This window comes from Nelumbo nucifera, chromosome 6, assembly GCF_055504915.1.
Source record: "Nelumbo nucifera cultivar China Antique chromosome 6, China Antique-T2T, whole genome shotgun sequence".
Classification (NCBI taxonomy): Eukaryota; Viridiplantae; Streptophyta; class Magnoliopsida; order Proteales; family Nelumbonaceae; genus Nelumbo; species Nelumbo nucifera.
Genome location: NC_142654.1, coordinates 34,424,835 through 34,438,015, shown reverse-complemented (window position 1 = coordinate 34,438,015; position 13,181 = coordinate 34,424,835).

Genomic DNA, 13,181 nt, shown 5'->3' with positions numbered 1-13,181 from the left:
AGTTGATAGTTTGACTAGGATTCTTATGTGATACTATTAATAATTCTAATTTGGAGAATCCAGCTTGTATGGCATAGGACCCACAATTTAATGAGAGAATTAACATGGCACATGCTTTAGGCAAACTAGTGGGGTCGAGCACTTAATGTTTTAATTAGCCAAATAGGCTAATTCGACCATACCTATTATGGGCTTAAGTAGCTAGGCCCATTAAGTATCTAAACACTTAAAACACTTGGATATCTTACTATCCTAAAGGTATTCTTCCTATCATGTGTTGACACAAATTTCGAGCTAAATTTGGAGCACACAAAATTAATGTGGACAGATTCAAAGAAATTTAATTTTTTTTGTAGAAATTTAAGTGGGATACAAATTCTCTTTTTCTTTGCAAAGAAAAACCCTCTAATTCTCTTGTTTTGGACAAAATTTAAAACCACAAATAGAACTTGCAATTATGAGAAGCAAGTAATGCCCAACCTTGTATGAGCGAAAATTTATTCACGCTCAATCAATGATTAGAATGTGAGCATCTGAAAGAATATCCTCGCCTGTAGAATTGACAGAAGCCTTTTAGATCACGAGAATTTGAAGATCGAAATTTCCCCAGTTGATATGGTACGAAGTTGTAGCAATTTCGGTGCTTCGACAGTTGAAGAATTGGAGTCTTTCTTCTTCCTTCCTTGATCTTAGTACAATCCGTTTCCTTTCCTTCTTTTTCAAATAATAAAAAAGATCGGAGACGAATCGAAGCGGTCGAAGACAAAATAAGTGGTTGAAAGGGGGGAGCCGAATGGGAGAAAGACCGATGGAGGGCTAGAGCTTCCAAGAGGGCTTTGCTTTTCTATCTTTATCTATTTATAATGCCTCCCTTTAAATGAATCAGCCTAAGAATTTGAATTCAAATTTCAATTTGGCCAACTATTGTAATTAATATGGACCCACTAGATTGACAATTTGGTGATCAATCTTTGATTCCTTTTAAATTTAATTAAATTCATAGATTGGATTTAACATGCCACTTGGCAAAGGGGTGAGCCCATGGATCATTTAGCTCATTGACCAACCATTAATTCCCTTTTTTTTGGTGGATCAATTAAGCCTTGTTGTGTGATTTCCTTTTTTTAAATAGGATTCTCTCCACCGATTTTGGGTTTAATCCAATCAAGATTGATTGGTGAGGCTTGCTGAATAGGCCACTTGGCAAGAGTTGCTCCAAAGATTTCATCAATCCAACTAGGCTACTCTTGCATTTCTATGAAACCTCATTTAAGTGTAATTACCATTCAATTGGGCCCCACTGGACTGACTAATTTGTTAATTAATTTTATTGGGATTTCATCTAATGTAATATGCCGATTTAGGAATCCCAATCATTTATTGATGGGCTGGTGGAATACCTCTATCTTGGGCTGAAGAATTAGTGGGCCCCTACACTAGGTCCCACCAAAAAATTATATCCCAACATCATGCACAACCTCCACACATTTTTAATCTCATCCATAATCACATCATTGAAGTTAAAGATATCTACCGCTTGATCATCATTTGTCCAAACTCTTACTCTATATCATTTAAATACTGCTAATTTCCTCCTGAATCCATCATCTAACTACATAAAACAAAGCAAAGCAAAGAAGCATAAAAGAAATTTAGTCTCCACATTAGAGAGAAACCCCACTAACATAGGAGGAAACCACAAGGGTAGGAAAACATACCTAGAAACCAAGAGCACATTCACACCCAAAAACTCAAAAGGCAGAAAACTAACAAGAACATCCGCGAAGCAAACTCGAGCTAGCAAACCACAAACAGACAAGAAACAGATGAGAACTCTAAATATCACTACTAAAACTTAAAAAGGACAACCACTACAAGGCAGCCTTGAGAAGCTAAGTCAATTGCATCAAAATAGGGAAAAGACTCCCATCCTAACTATATATAGAAGGTCACGTCTAATCATTTTGCCTCCATCTAAGTCATTTTTAATTTCATTTTGCCTAGAATTAGAAAAGATAAAGAATTTCAAGATGATATCGAAGGGTCTATTATGACTAATTTTGGGTATCATTTTCTAGTTGAAATTTCAATAACAAACAACACTTTAAGGATAAAAGCTATACCTCTTTGTGGACCATTTACTTGATTCTCTTTTGGATATGTAGTAGACTCATTTATGGGCCAAATTACTACTAACCTCAATTTGGATATCCAAGTCAACAAGGCTCCTAGGCTTAAATGAATGAATGAATAAATAAACAATTGCATTAACTATCCTAATCAATTCTAGTTAAACTTCTTAGTCAAACCTAATAACTAACTTTGCCTTTCTTGTTGGTAGTTTGTCTAGGATTTTTCGAAAGACTTTTAACCAACTTAAAACATCCATTAACTTTTGAAAAAACACTTTAATATTGAGAGAACTCAGATTATATGGCATTAATGAGAGAACCGACATTAAGTCACATGCTCTTAATACTTGAGTTGGGCCGACCACTTAACATTCATTAGCCTAAGTGGCTAATTCATAAGTGATTCAACCCATTAAATGTTTAAATACTTAAACACTTGGGTCCTTACCTTCGTCCTAAAGGTCCAAGTCATATTGATTTAAACAATTTAATCTATTGGCTACATTTAATATCTCTACTAATAATACTTCACACTACATTAGGGGAAGGACTTTTCACTCTTTGTCTCTATGACATGGCATCCAGCTTCCAACACCAATGGATCCTTCATGGAGGATTTCTATTGATCATTAGTTGGCATACTATCCTTGGATACCCCAACATACTTAGGTATTTGACCCTAAAAAGGATTTCATTAGTTGGCATGTCAAAGATAAGCAAGTTTGATATTCAACCTAATATCAATATCAAGTTTAGGTATTAAAAGCAATACTTAATTGTTCCACCTGTCACAAAGTTTAGGAACACACAAAGTTTAGTCTAGTTCAATCTTTCTTGCAAACACTTATTCTCACACTTTAAGTTACAACTTGAACAACTAAGACCCACTGCTCCACTATCTTGGATAGTACGAGAATGACAACCTCGTCAAGATAGACTCCGCAAATCTATCCAATGGTTGTGAATGCTCAAATTTATATTGCTATAACTATATGGCCTCATACATAATAATAATATGAACTATGAAGTATATTAGTAAAACAGATCCATGACACATGAAATAAATGTTCTTTATTCATAACAATGATATGTACAATACATTAATTGAAGCTAAGGGTGTACACACTATCTAATAATGAAAATATTAAAACTACCTTTTTTTTTGTTGTGGGGATTTTGTAAAAGCATGTATGTATATATTATATAATTTATACACATATGATGATATTGCATTATATATGTATATTTTATACATATATTGTATAAGATATACCACTCAAATGGTGTGCAACTTAATATCATTAAGTTGTAATATTGATATGCTCTATAATCCATAAAAGTAAAACATAAAGAATACAAGTGGACAAATGGGCTAGTCTGACCTAATTTAAGTATGGGTATGTTAAGATTTACCTCAGATAAGGCCTAGGCTAATAATTTTTAGCTTCACCTAGCTAGGGATTATAGTCTTATGGTTGGGATTAGGTTGAGCCTAAGCCTAATCAAGCCTTAAATCCTAGAATGACAAGAGAATACATCTCATGACCCCTTGTATTTCAACAAAATGTTTTTTTCCCCTTTAGGCTTTGTTTAGTTTGTGGGATGGGAAGGGAAAATATAGAATATTCTAGAATGTTTTTCTTTTCTTATGTTTGGTTTGTGGGATGTCATGAGATGGGAGGGGATAAGGTGGGATTATAGATCCCAATTCTTGGGATGTGAAACCCCACCATTTTGGTGGAAACTAAGTGGGAATGTAAAGGGAAACTTGTTTACAGAAAGAAAAAACACCTTCGTTGTAGTATTTTTAAAAGTTAACATTAGACCCATCACTTATAGATAAATTATTAATAACGTAAATTAAAATAATTAAAATAATTTGATAAAAACAATTAATAAGTTAATTAAAATAAATCATTCATAAAAATATTAATAATTTAACAATTAATTATTTGTTTCAAAATAAAATATTAAAATTATTAACTAATTCGTAAGTATTCATAAAATAAAATATTAATAATAAAATACAAACTAATAAAATTTAAAATATTAATTAATATTAATAATTAATTAACTAATTATAATTTAATTAAAATAAACTAATAAGTAAACCAAAATAAATAATTAATAAATTAATAAATGAAAAATAATTTAATAATTATTAATTTTAAAATATTAAAAAATTAATTAAATTATAGGTAATAATAATAATAATATATAAACCAATAAAAACTATTATACTAATTAATTTTAAATAATTAATATCTAATTTTAATAATAAAATACTAAATAATAAAAAGTATTATTAATGAATTAATAATTAAGAATAGAGTATTTAATAATTCACTAAGTAATTAATGGATAAATAAATAATAATTTTATTATTAATCTAATTAATGATTAATTAAATTGAATAAATACTAAAAATGTTAAATAATTGAAAATAATTAATAATACAGAATAAAGTTATTAATGAATTAATAGAAAATATTAATAAAATAAACTCAAGGAGATGGCTGTTGAAGCCGCCAAGGATCTGGACTTCGAGGCGGAAAGCGACGACGGGAGAGGGAGAGGATGTTGAGGTCGTTGAGGACCACATGGAGACAAACTGCCCGCTGATGCCTTTGCTGAGGGTGACGAGCCACGAAGTGATTGATGCCTCTTTTCTTGGACCCCCCCTTTGTAAATATTTGATGTTCGAGCCTCCGAGCTCGGCTAAACAATTGTAATCTTGTTCTCTCTATCTCTTCCCTTTTTTTATGTACTTGAAGCATCTTATTAATGGAATACGAGTTTTTTTGCAAAAACTCCTTGTGCAAAATCTAAGTGTGGATCACCCCGAACTTGAATAGGAACAATCGTTATTGTACGTTGGAGTGAGCAGACACTATAGGGTGTACATGCCCGACCTGCCTACACCCGAGCTACTTTTGCTTTACCCATGCCAAAGCAAATAGGTTTTAACGAGCTCATGCCGAAGAGGGGACCGGGTCTTAAGCAGCCTATGCTGAAGAGGTGACTAGGAGTTCTCCGCCCATGCCAGAGAGGCAACTGGGTCTTATATCGTCCCGAGGTCTTCTGTCAACTCGGCACTATAACCCTTTGGCTTTTGGGAGTGACTTAATGTCCTCTCTTTAGTTCAGTAGTCTTGTGGACTTGGCAAATTCTCATATGCTATAGAGTCGTGAGCTCGTAGATAGTATCTTCTTAGGTTGTTGATATTCCAGGCACGAGGTACTTGTTTCCCTTCCATGGTCTCGAGCTCATGCGTACCTTCCCCGAACACCTGTCTTACGCAGTACGGACCTTCCCAATTCAGTCCGAGCTTACCGACGTCAGGCTCTGGTACCATAACCTTCCAGAGGACCAGGTTGCCGACACGAAACTGTCATTTCCTCACCCGGGCGTTATAGTACCGAGCTACTCTTTGTTGGTAAGCCGATGTCCGAATGTAGGTCAAGTCTTGTACCTTTTCTATCAGGTCCAAGTTAGTATGGAGCTCGTCATCGTTTGCTTCCCCGTTGTAAGCTTCGAGTTGTAACGTTGGCACTTTGACCTCTGTTGGGATCACCGCCTCTATACCATATGTGAGGTTGAAGGGTGTTTCACCCGTCACGGTTTTGATGGTAGTTCAGTAAGCCCAAAGGACACTAGGAAACTCATCTACCCACAATCCCTTAGCTCGGGCCAGGCGAGCTTTCAGTCCACGGAGAATCACCCTGTTTGTTACTTCAGCTTGTCCGTTCACTTGCGGGTGTGCCACCAAGGTGAAATTTTGCTGGATTCCCATCTCCGCACACCAGTTCTAGAACTTCATGTCTTTGAACTACTTCCCATTATCGGAAATCAACACCCGAGGTAGTCCAAAGCGGCACACTATGTTTTCCCAGAAGAAGTTCTGTATGTTGTGAGTTGTGATGGTTACCAAGGGCTCAGCCTCCACCCACTTCGTGAAGTAATCCACTGCAATGACCAGGAACCTCCTCTGTCCGGTTGTCGAGGCAAAAGGTCTGAGTATGTCTATCCCCCATTGAGCAAAAGGCCATGGGCTGGTGAAGTATTTCATATCGGCAATGGGTAGCCAGGGGATGTTGGCATGCCTTTGGCAATTGTCACTCTTCATGACGAGCACAAGGGCGTCTGCTTTCAGGGTAGGCCAGTAATATCCGTGCCTCAACACCTTCTGGGCAAGCGCCCTGCCCCCCAGGTGTCCTCCGCAGAGTCCCTCGTGGATGTCGGGCAACACTTGATCCGCTTCTGAAGGTCGTAAGCAACGTAGGTAGGGAAACGTGAAGGACCTCCTATACAACCGTCCATCGATCAAAACATATCGCGCTGACTGTCGTTCTACCCTCCGAGCTGCATTGTGTTCTGCCGGCAAGGTCCCATGGAGTAGATAGCCGACGAGCGGGTCAATCCAACTCAGTTCCACTACCAACACGAGAGCGACCTCTTCTGCCCCCCCCCCCCCCCCCCCCCCCCCCCCCCCGAGAATGCTGGGGTGAGGCAGGTCTTCGATATATATTGTCTGCTTCGTATTCTCACTGGTACTGGCTAATTGAGATAGTGCATCGGCCTTACCATTCTCGGACCTTGGAATCTGCCTAATGAAGCAAGAGTGGAAGTTCGGTAGAATCTCTTTGACTTTGGCTAGGTATGCTGCCATGATCTGGTCACAAGCCTCGTAGGCACCGTTAACATGGTTGACCACCAATTGTGAATCGCTACATACGATGAAGTGTTTGGCTCCCATCTTTATTGCTAGGTTGAGCCCGACAATTAGTGCCTCGTACTCCGCCTCGTTGTTCGACGCTTCGAATTTGAACCGGAGAACATACTCCAGCTTCACCTCGCTTGGCCCGTACAACATCAATCCGACACCGCTTCCTCGCAGATTCGACGAGCCATTTACGTGGAGGATCTAGGGCTCCTCGTCCCACGTTGGTCCAACCTTAACAGGGACCAATATCGCACTAGTCGATGCCTCCGACGTATTAGCGGGCTCAATCAGTTTCGGGGTTGGCGTGCTGAATGTGCATTCTGCGATGAAATCCGCCAAGACTTGGGCTTGATCGCTGGGCGGGGCTCAAACTGGATGTCGTATTCCCTCAGTTCGATGGACCACTTCATCAATCTCCTAAACACCTCGGGCTTGAGCAAATTCTGCCTCAAAGGCCTGTTGGTGAGGAAAACGATAGTGTGGGCCTGGAAGTACGGGCGTAGTTTTTGAGCTATTGTAACCAGCGCATACACTAGTTTCTCGATCTCGAGGTACCTAGTTTTGGCATCGTGCAAAACTTTACTAACATAGTAGACGGGTCACTGGACCCGGTCTACTTCTCAAGTTAGTACCAAGTAGATAACCTCGTCACTCGCGGAGAGGTAGAACTTTAACTCTTCTCCTTCTTCAGGTTAGGTTAGAACCGACGAAGTACTTAGCTACCTTTTCAGTTTGTCAAACACGAGCTAGCACTCCTCATTCCATTCGAAGTCCTCGTTCTTTTTTATTGCTTTGAAAAAAGGCAGGCATCGACCCGCCGACTTAGACATGAACTGGTCTAGGGCGGCTACCTAGCCAGTCAGCCTTTGGACTTCCTTTATTTTCCGGGTTGGCTTTGATGCCTTGTCAGTTCACTATGTAACCTAGGAATTACCCGACGTGACCCCAAAGACACACTTGTTCGGGTTTAATTTCATATTATACTTCCTTAAAATTTGAAAAACATCATTTAAATCATTAAACAAAGAGCTTGAAAAATAGAGTCTTCACGACCATGTCATCAACATAACATTCCACTTTATTTCCGATCAACGACTCAAAAACTTTATTTACAAGTTGCTGGAACGTTGCCGTAGCGTTTTTCAAACCAAAGGGCAAACGTTCACTATGTAACCTAGGAATTTACTCGACGTGATCCCGAAGACACACTTGTTCGAGTTTAATTTCATATTATACTTCCTTAAAATTTGAAAAACATCATTTAAATCATTCAACAAAGAGCTCAAAAATTGGGTCTTCACGACCATGTCATCAACATAACATTCCACTGTATTGCTGATCAATGACTCAAAAACTTTATTTACAAGTTGCTGGAACGTTGCCCCAGCGCTTTTCAAACCAAAGGGCATACCTTTATAACAGTATAGCCCAAATTCAGTTATAAATGCGATTTTGTCCTGGTTAGCACGGTTCATCTTAATTTGGTTGTAGACAGAGTAGGCGTCCAGAAAACTCAGCAACTCGTGCCTCGAGATCACATCTACTAGGCGGTCCATTTTGGGCAGTGGGAAGCAATCTTTCGGGCAGGCTCTGTTTAGGTTGGTGTAGTCGACACACATGCGCCACTTTCCGTTGGCCTTCTTCACCAGCACCAGGTTGTCAACCTAGCTCAGGTAATGGACTTCCCTGATGAAATCTATGGCGAGGATCTTCTCGACCTCTTCATCGACTACCCTCCATCGCTCCAGGGCGAGATTGCGTTTTCTTTGTCTTACTGACCTGACTAGAGGGTCCACATTAAGTTTGTGAGTTATTATTTTAGGGTCTATTCCGGGCATCTCCACCACGAACCAAGCAAAGATATCTAGATTTTTTAGTAAGAAACTTACAAGTTGTGTTTGGAGCGGTTCGCTAATCAGGGTGCCAATCTGAAGAGTTTTGGTCGGCTCGGTCTCAGAAACCAATATGTGGACCCTTTCTTCGGTCAGGGCAGCTCGCTCCTCTGTATGCTCCATTGGTTGTTCGAGCTCGACATCCTCCACCAGCTTTGCCTTTCCTTTCAGGGCGGCCACGTAGCATTTACGGGATTCGATCTGGTCACCTCGCATGACCCCCACACCGTAATCAGTGGGGAACTTCATCGCTAGGTAATAGGTGGACACTATCGCACGTAGAACGTGTGTGATAGGCCGACATGTGATCGCGTTGTAGGGGGATGGAGTCGCGACCACTAGAAAACTGTGCTCGAATAACACAACATTCGGCCACGTGCTTGCCTCCACTAGTATTGTGACCTGACCAAGGGGTTTGACTTCTTCTCCATTGAACCCTACCAAGGGTGCATCTGCTGGCTTCAGGTCGCTCCGCTATAACTATAGCTTATCAAAGGTCTCCTTGAAGAGGATATCCGTCGAGCTACCGAGTCCACCAGAATCCACTTCACTTCGAGCTGAGGTCGCTTTGGCGGGTTTTCACCTTCATTCTCCAACTCACGGACTGATGTCCTCCTTGTTTCTGATCTGCACCCCGCAATGATAGACCCGCCAGTGATCATATTGATCACGCCACGGACTGGTCTCTCCTCTATTAGCTGCCGATGTGGCTACTCGTTTTGCCTGCTAGTCTCGGGGGCGTTCCTTCTCTGTTCTCCCTAACGATCTCCCTACCGGTCTCCTTGCCCTCTCTCTTCTTGCAAGATGTAATTCTTTGGGTACCCGCAACGAATAAGCTCCTCGATCTTGTAGCGAAGATTCCTACAATTCTTCATGCTATGACCATGATCCTGGTGGAAGTGGCAGTAGACATTCGGGTTTCTTGTGGATGGGTCTTCCCTTAGCCTGGGTGGCCATTTGACGATGGAGGAGTCCTTGATAGCCATTAGGATTTATCCTCTCTTCGCGTTAGGGGGGGTGTAGTTAGTTCTTTCTTCTAGAGGGGTCTTGGAACGCCGACCTGACTTGTAGCCGCGCGAGGGGGACTTACTTCTCGAACGTGGGGATTTGCTTCTTTTCCTGCTCGGGGACTTACTTTTCTTTCTTTTTTGGTTATTGTTGCTTGTTCCTTTGTCTTCTCTCTTCCTCTTTTCACCCAGCAGATTGTCAATCTTCTAGTTGATTTCCTCTCCGGTGCCAATGAATTGATCAGCTAGTTTGAGGAACTCGGTGATTCTTTGGTTTGTTTGCTACCATGTGCTACTTGAACTCTCTGTGGGTGATCCCCTTCTTCGCTGCAATGAGGTGCACCACTGGATCGAGGTCTAGTATCTGCAGGCACGTCTCATTGAAGCGCTTGATATAACTTTTAATAGACTCTCCTTCCTTCTGCACCACGTTCAGAAGGCTCTCCTATGACTTCGGGCACTTCTTACTGGTAATGAAGTGCGCTGTGAATAGGTTGGCAAACTGAGCCCAACCCTTGATGGAGCCCGGTGTGAGGTTCTTATACCAGGTCCGAACTACTCCTCTGAATGTGGTGGAGAAGGCCACACACATGCAGGTTTCGTCAGCCCCAATGAGGTGCATCTGAGACTGGAAGGCACCCACGTGGTCATTAGGGTCGAACGACCCATCATACTTGTCTAGCATGAGAACCTTGAAATCCTTTGGCATCAGGGCCGCTAAGATCTCGGGTGACAAAGGGGATGACCGGCTCAGCAGAACAAGCATAGTTTTCGTTGCCACCAAGCTTACCTCTTCTATCTCTTTGGTCCACTCCATTGGATGGCTGAGCTTTGCTGGTGGATTGTTTCTGGCCGAAGAGCGGCGCGTTTTACGCCGTCGCCGCTGTTGCTTCTTTGCAGGTTCGACATTGGTGCTACTAGCCTTAGTCTGGTCTGGTACCTCGACACTGGCTCTCTCGCACTCCCAAACACTGTCGCTAGGTGGATTGGGGTTTCTTCTCGCTGACTCCTCTTGGGTGTGAAGCTTGTGTTGGTCATGGTGAGGCACGGAGGGGGCTTGCCTCGAGTCTGCATCTCGGGCTCCGATCTAATGATCTTCTCTCCGTGACCTGTTGTTCTTAGGCCGCGAATGTTGCGGTTGGTTACTCTTGTCAGGTTTGTTGACTTCAGGCCTGTCTCCCGGGTTCCCCCCTGAGAGATCGGGGGAGTGTGCTGCTTGTCTGTCTTGCCCCGTGGTGAAGTCTGGCTCTTGGGAGGTACTGGTACCGGCGATGTCCCCTCACCCCGACGGGGAGATCGGCGGACATCCTGGGTGGATCTGTGCGTGCTCCAACTTTGCCTCTGATGTTGAGTGGCGTGGCGAGGCAGAACCGGTTGCTGACTCGATTGCAATGGTGGAAATTGTTGCTGATACTGTTGGTAGAGAAAGTATTGCTACAACTGCTGGACCTATTGCATCTGGATCTGCATCGTCCAGACGCACTGAACCAGGTCATTAACTGGGAGTGCCCGACCCCAAGGGGAATCACGGAGGGATCTAAGAAGGTGGTGCCCACCTGGGGGAGCGGGACACTCACTTGCGGGATGGTCTACGGTACTGACAATGATGGGACCCCGGAAACTGTGAGGGAGAGTTGATTGCTGATCTTGCCTCCCGGTGACGTTCATGTCAATACCTTTCCTGGTGTTGCTGGAAGAGTCCATTAAGAGTAAGATAGAGGTTGGAATGACCTTTCGATCGAGTTCCCACAGTCTGCGCCAAATGATGGTGCACGATCTGGTGCTCCTAGCTGGAGGATGATCTGGGACTTGGCCACGTGGAGATCTAGTTCAGCTTGTAAAACAGTGGAACTCAGAGAACCCGTGGTGTCTAACTTGGCGAGGTCTTTCCGATGCTTAAGTTAGTATTGCGAGCTGAGAGTTGAATGATATGTGTATTAGAGAGTTTGAATGTAAAAATAATTGCACGTACCCAGGCCTTAGAGGGGTTGTTGCCCTTATATAGCTGAGCTGCCGTGGGTCTCACAAAACGGTTACAGAATCTTTGGCCTGAGTGGATGAGATCCGTTCCCGCTTTAATCGGGGAGTAACGTATCAGTCAATGAAATCTATCGCTTCCACCCGATCCGGGTGGGGGGAGGATGAGGCCTGCCATCACGCGGCGTGATCCCGTGGAGTTCGGAGTCTAGTGGGAGGGAGCTACCAATTTTATTCATTGGTTTTTTTTTCTTGCATATGTCTTTTCTTTGTTATTATTTCTTTGATTTTACTTTGTTGAGTAATTGGATGTACGGTTTATAATATGTGCTCTTTTGGTTGTTATATTCCGACCCAAGGCTCGTCTCACGTACGGCCATGACCGGTTGATGCTGAGACCCATTTCGCGTACGATTACGACCAATAGATGCCGAGAATCGTCCCACGTATGGTCATTACTAGTCGATGTCAACACTCGTTTCACACACGGCTATGGCAAACCGACCCGTCACCCGTCCCATGCACGGCAACAATTAGCCGGTGCCTATCCTGCGCATGGGTCCTGTGACATCTGTGAAGCACATGGCCATGGGGCATGATCACCTTGTACCTGTATAAGACACGGTACCTCGCCCTCGGCCGTCCATGACACTCCTAAGAGGCGGACTCAACTGCAAAGCAGTTGCCACCAAGACAACTAAGGGAAGCCCTCAGCAACCGAGGCCGATGCCTCTGCGCTTCTGAGGTAATTCTCTCTCCGACGAAGCCGAGGTCCTCGCATCACAAGCCATCCAGTGCCTAACAGTGATGATGTTGCACTCTCTTTGGCCAAGACGAATATGTAAGTGAGATAACAGAATTGGACGTGGATTGTGGTTATGTAGCTCGATTGATTGCGCTGGATGTGTTCGGATGCTCTCTTACATGGTTTGGCTTCAAGAAAGAACTTCAGATTTTGGGGATTTTCTGGCCACTCCTACGATGGCTCTTGTATAGATTCCTCTGTCTCCTTCCCTACTCTTGTGTTAAGAGAAGACATCTATTTATACGAAGGTTTGGGTTCATCTAGCATTGAAAATTGGTATTGAGAGATAAATGGTTATGGATAGAGTCTTTCTTAAGTTGGGAAAGGGAGTCTTAGAGGTTCACCTATAAAGAATGAACATGTAGATCTAGTTAAAAGTGTAATCCTAATTTATTTTGGATTAGGATAGAACTTGCAAGATAAGATAGCGCTCAAAAAGGGTGAGATGTTCTAATCCCATGGTATTATTCTAGGGGATCCCAATTTGAATGTTACGATTGATCGGAAATGGTTTAAGTTTGTGTCTCAAGAAGGGGTAAATGGTCTTGGATTTAGGTGATCTTGGTATCACCGGATTTGGAATTTTGGGTTCTATGTATCTATTGTATTGGATTTTTATCTTAATGTGAGATAAGGTTTTGGATC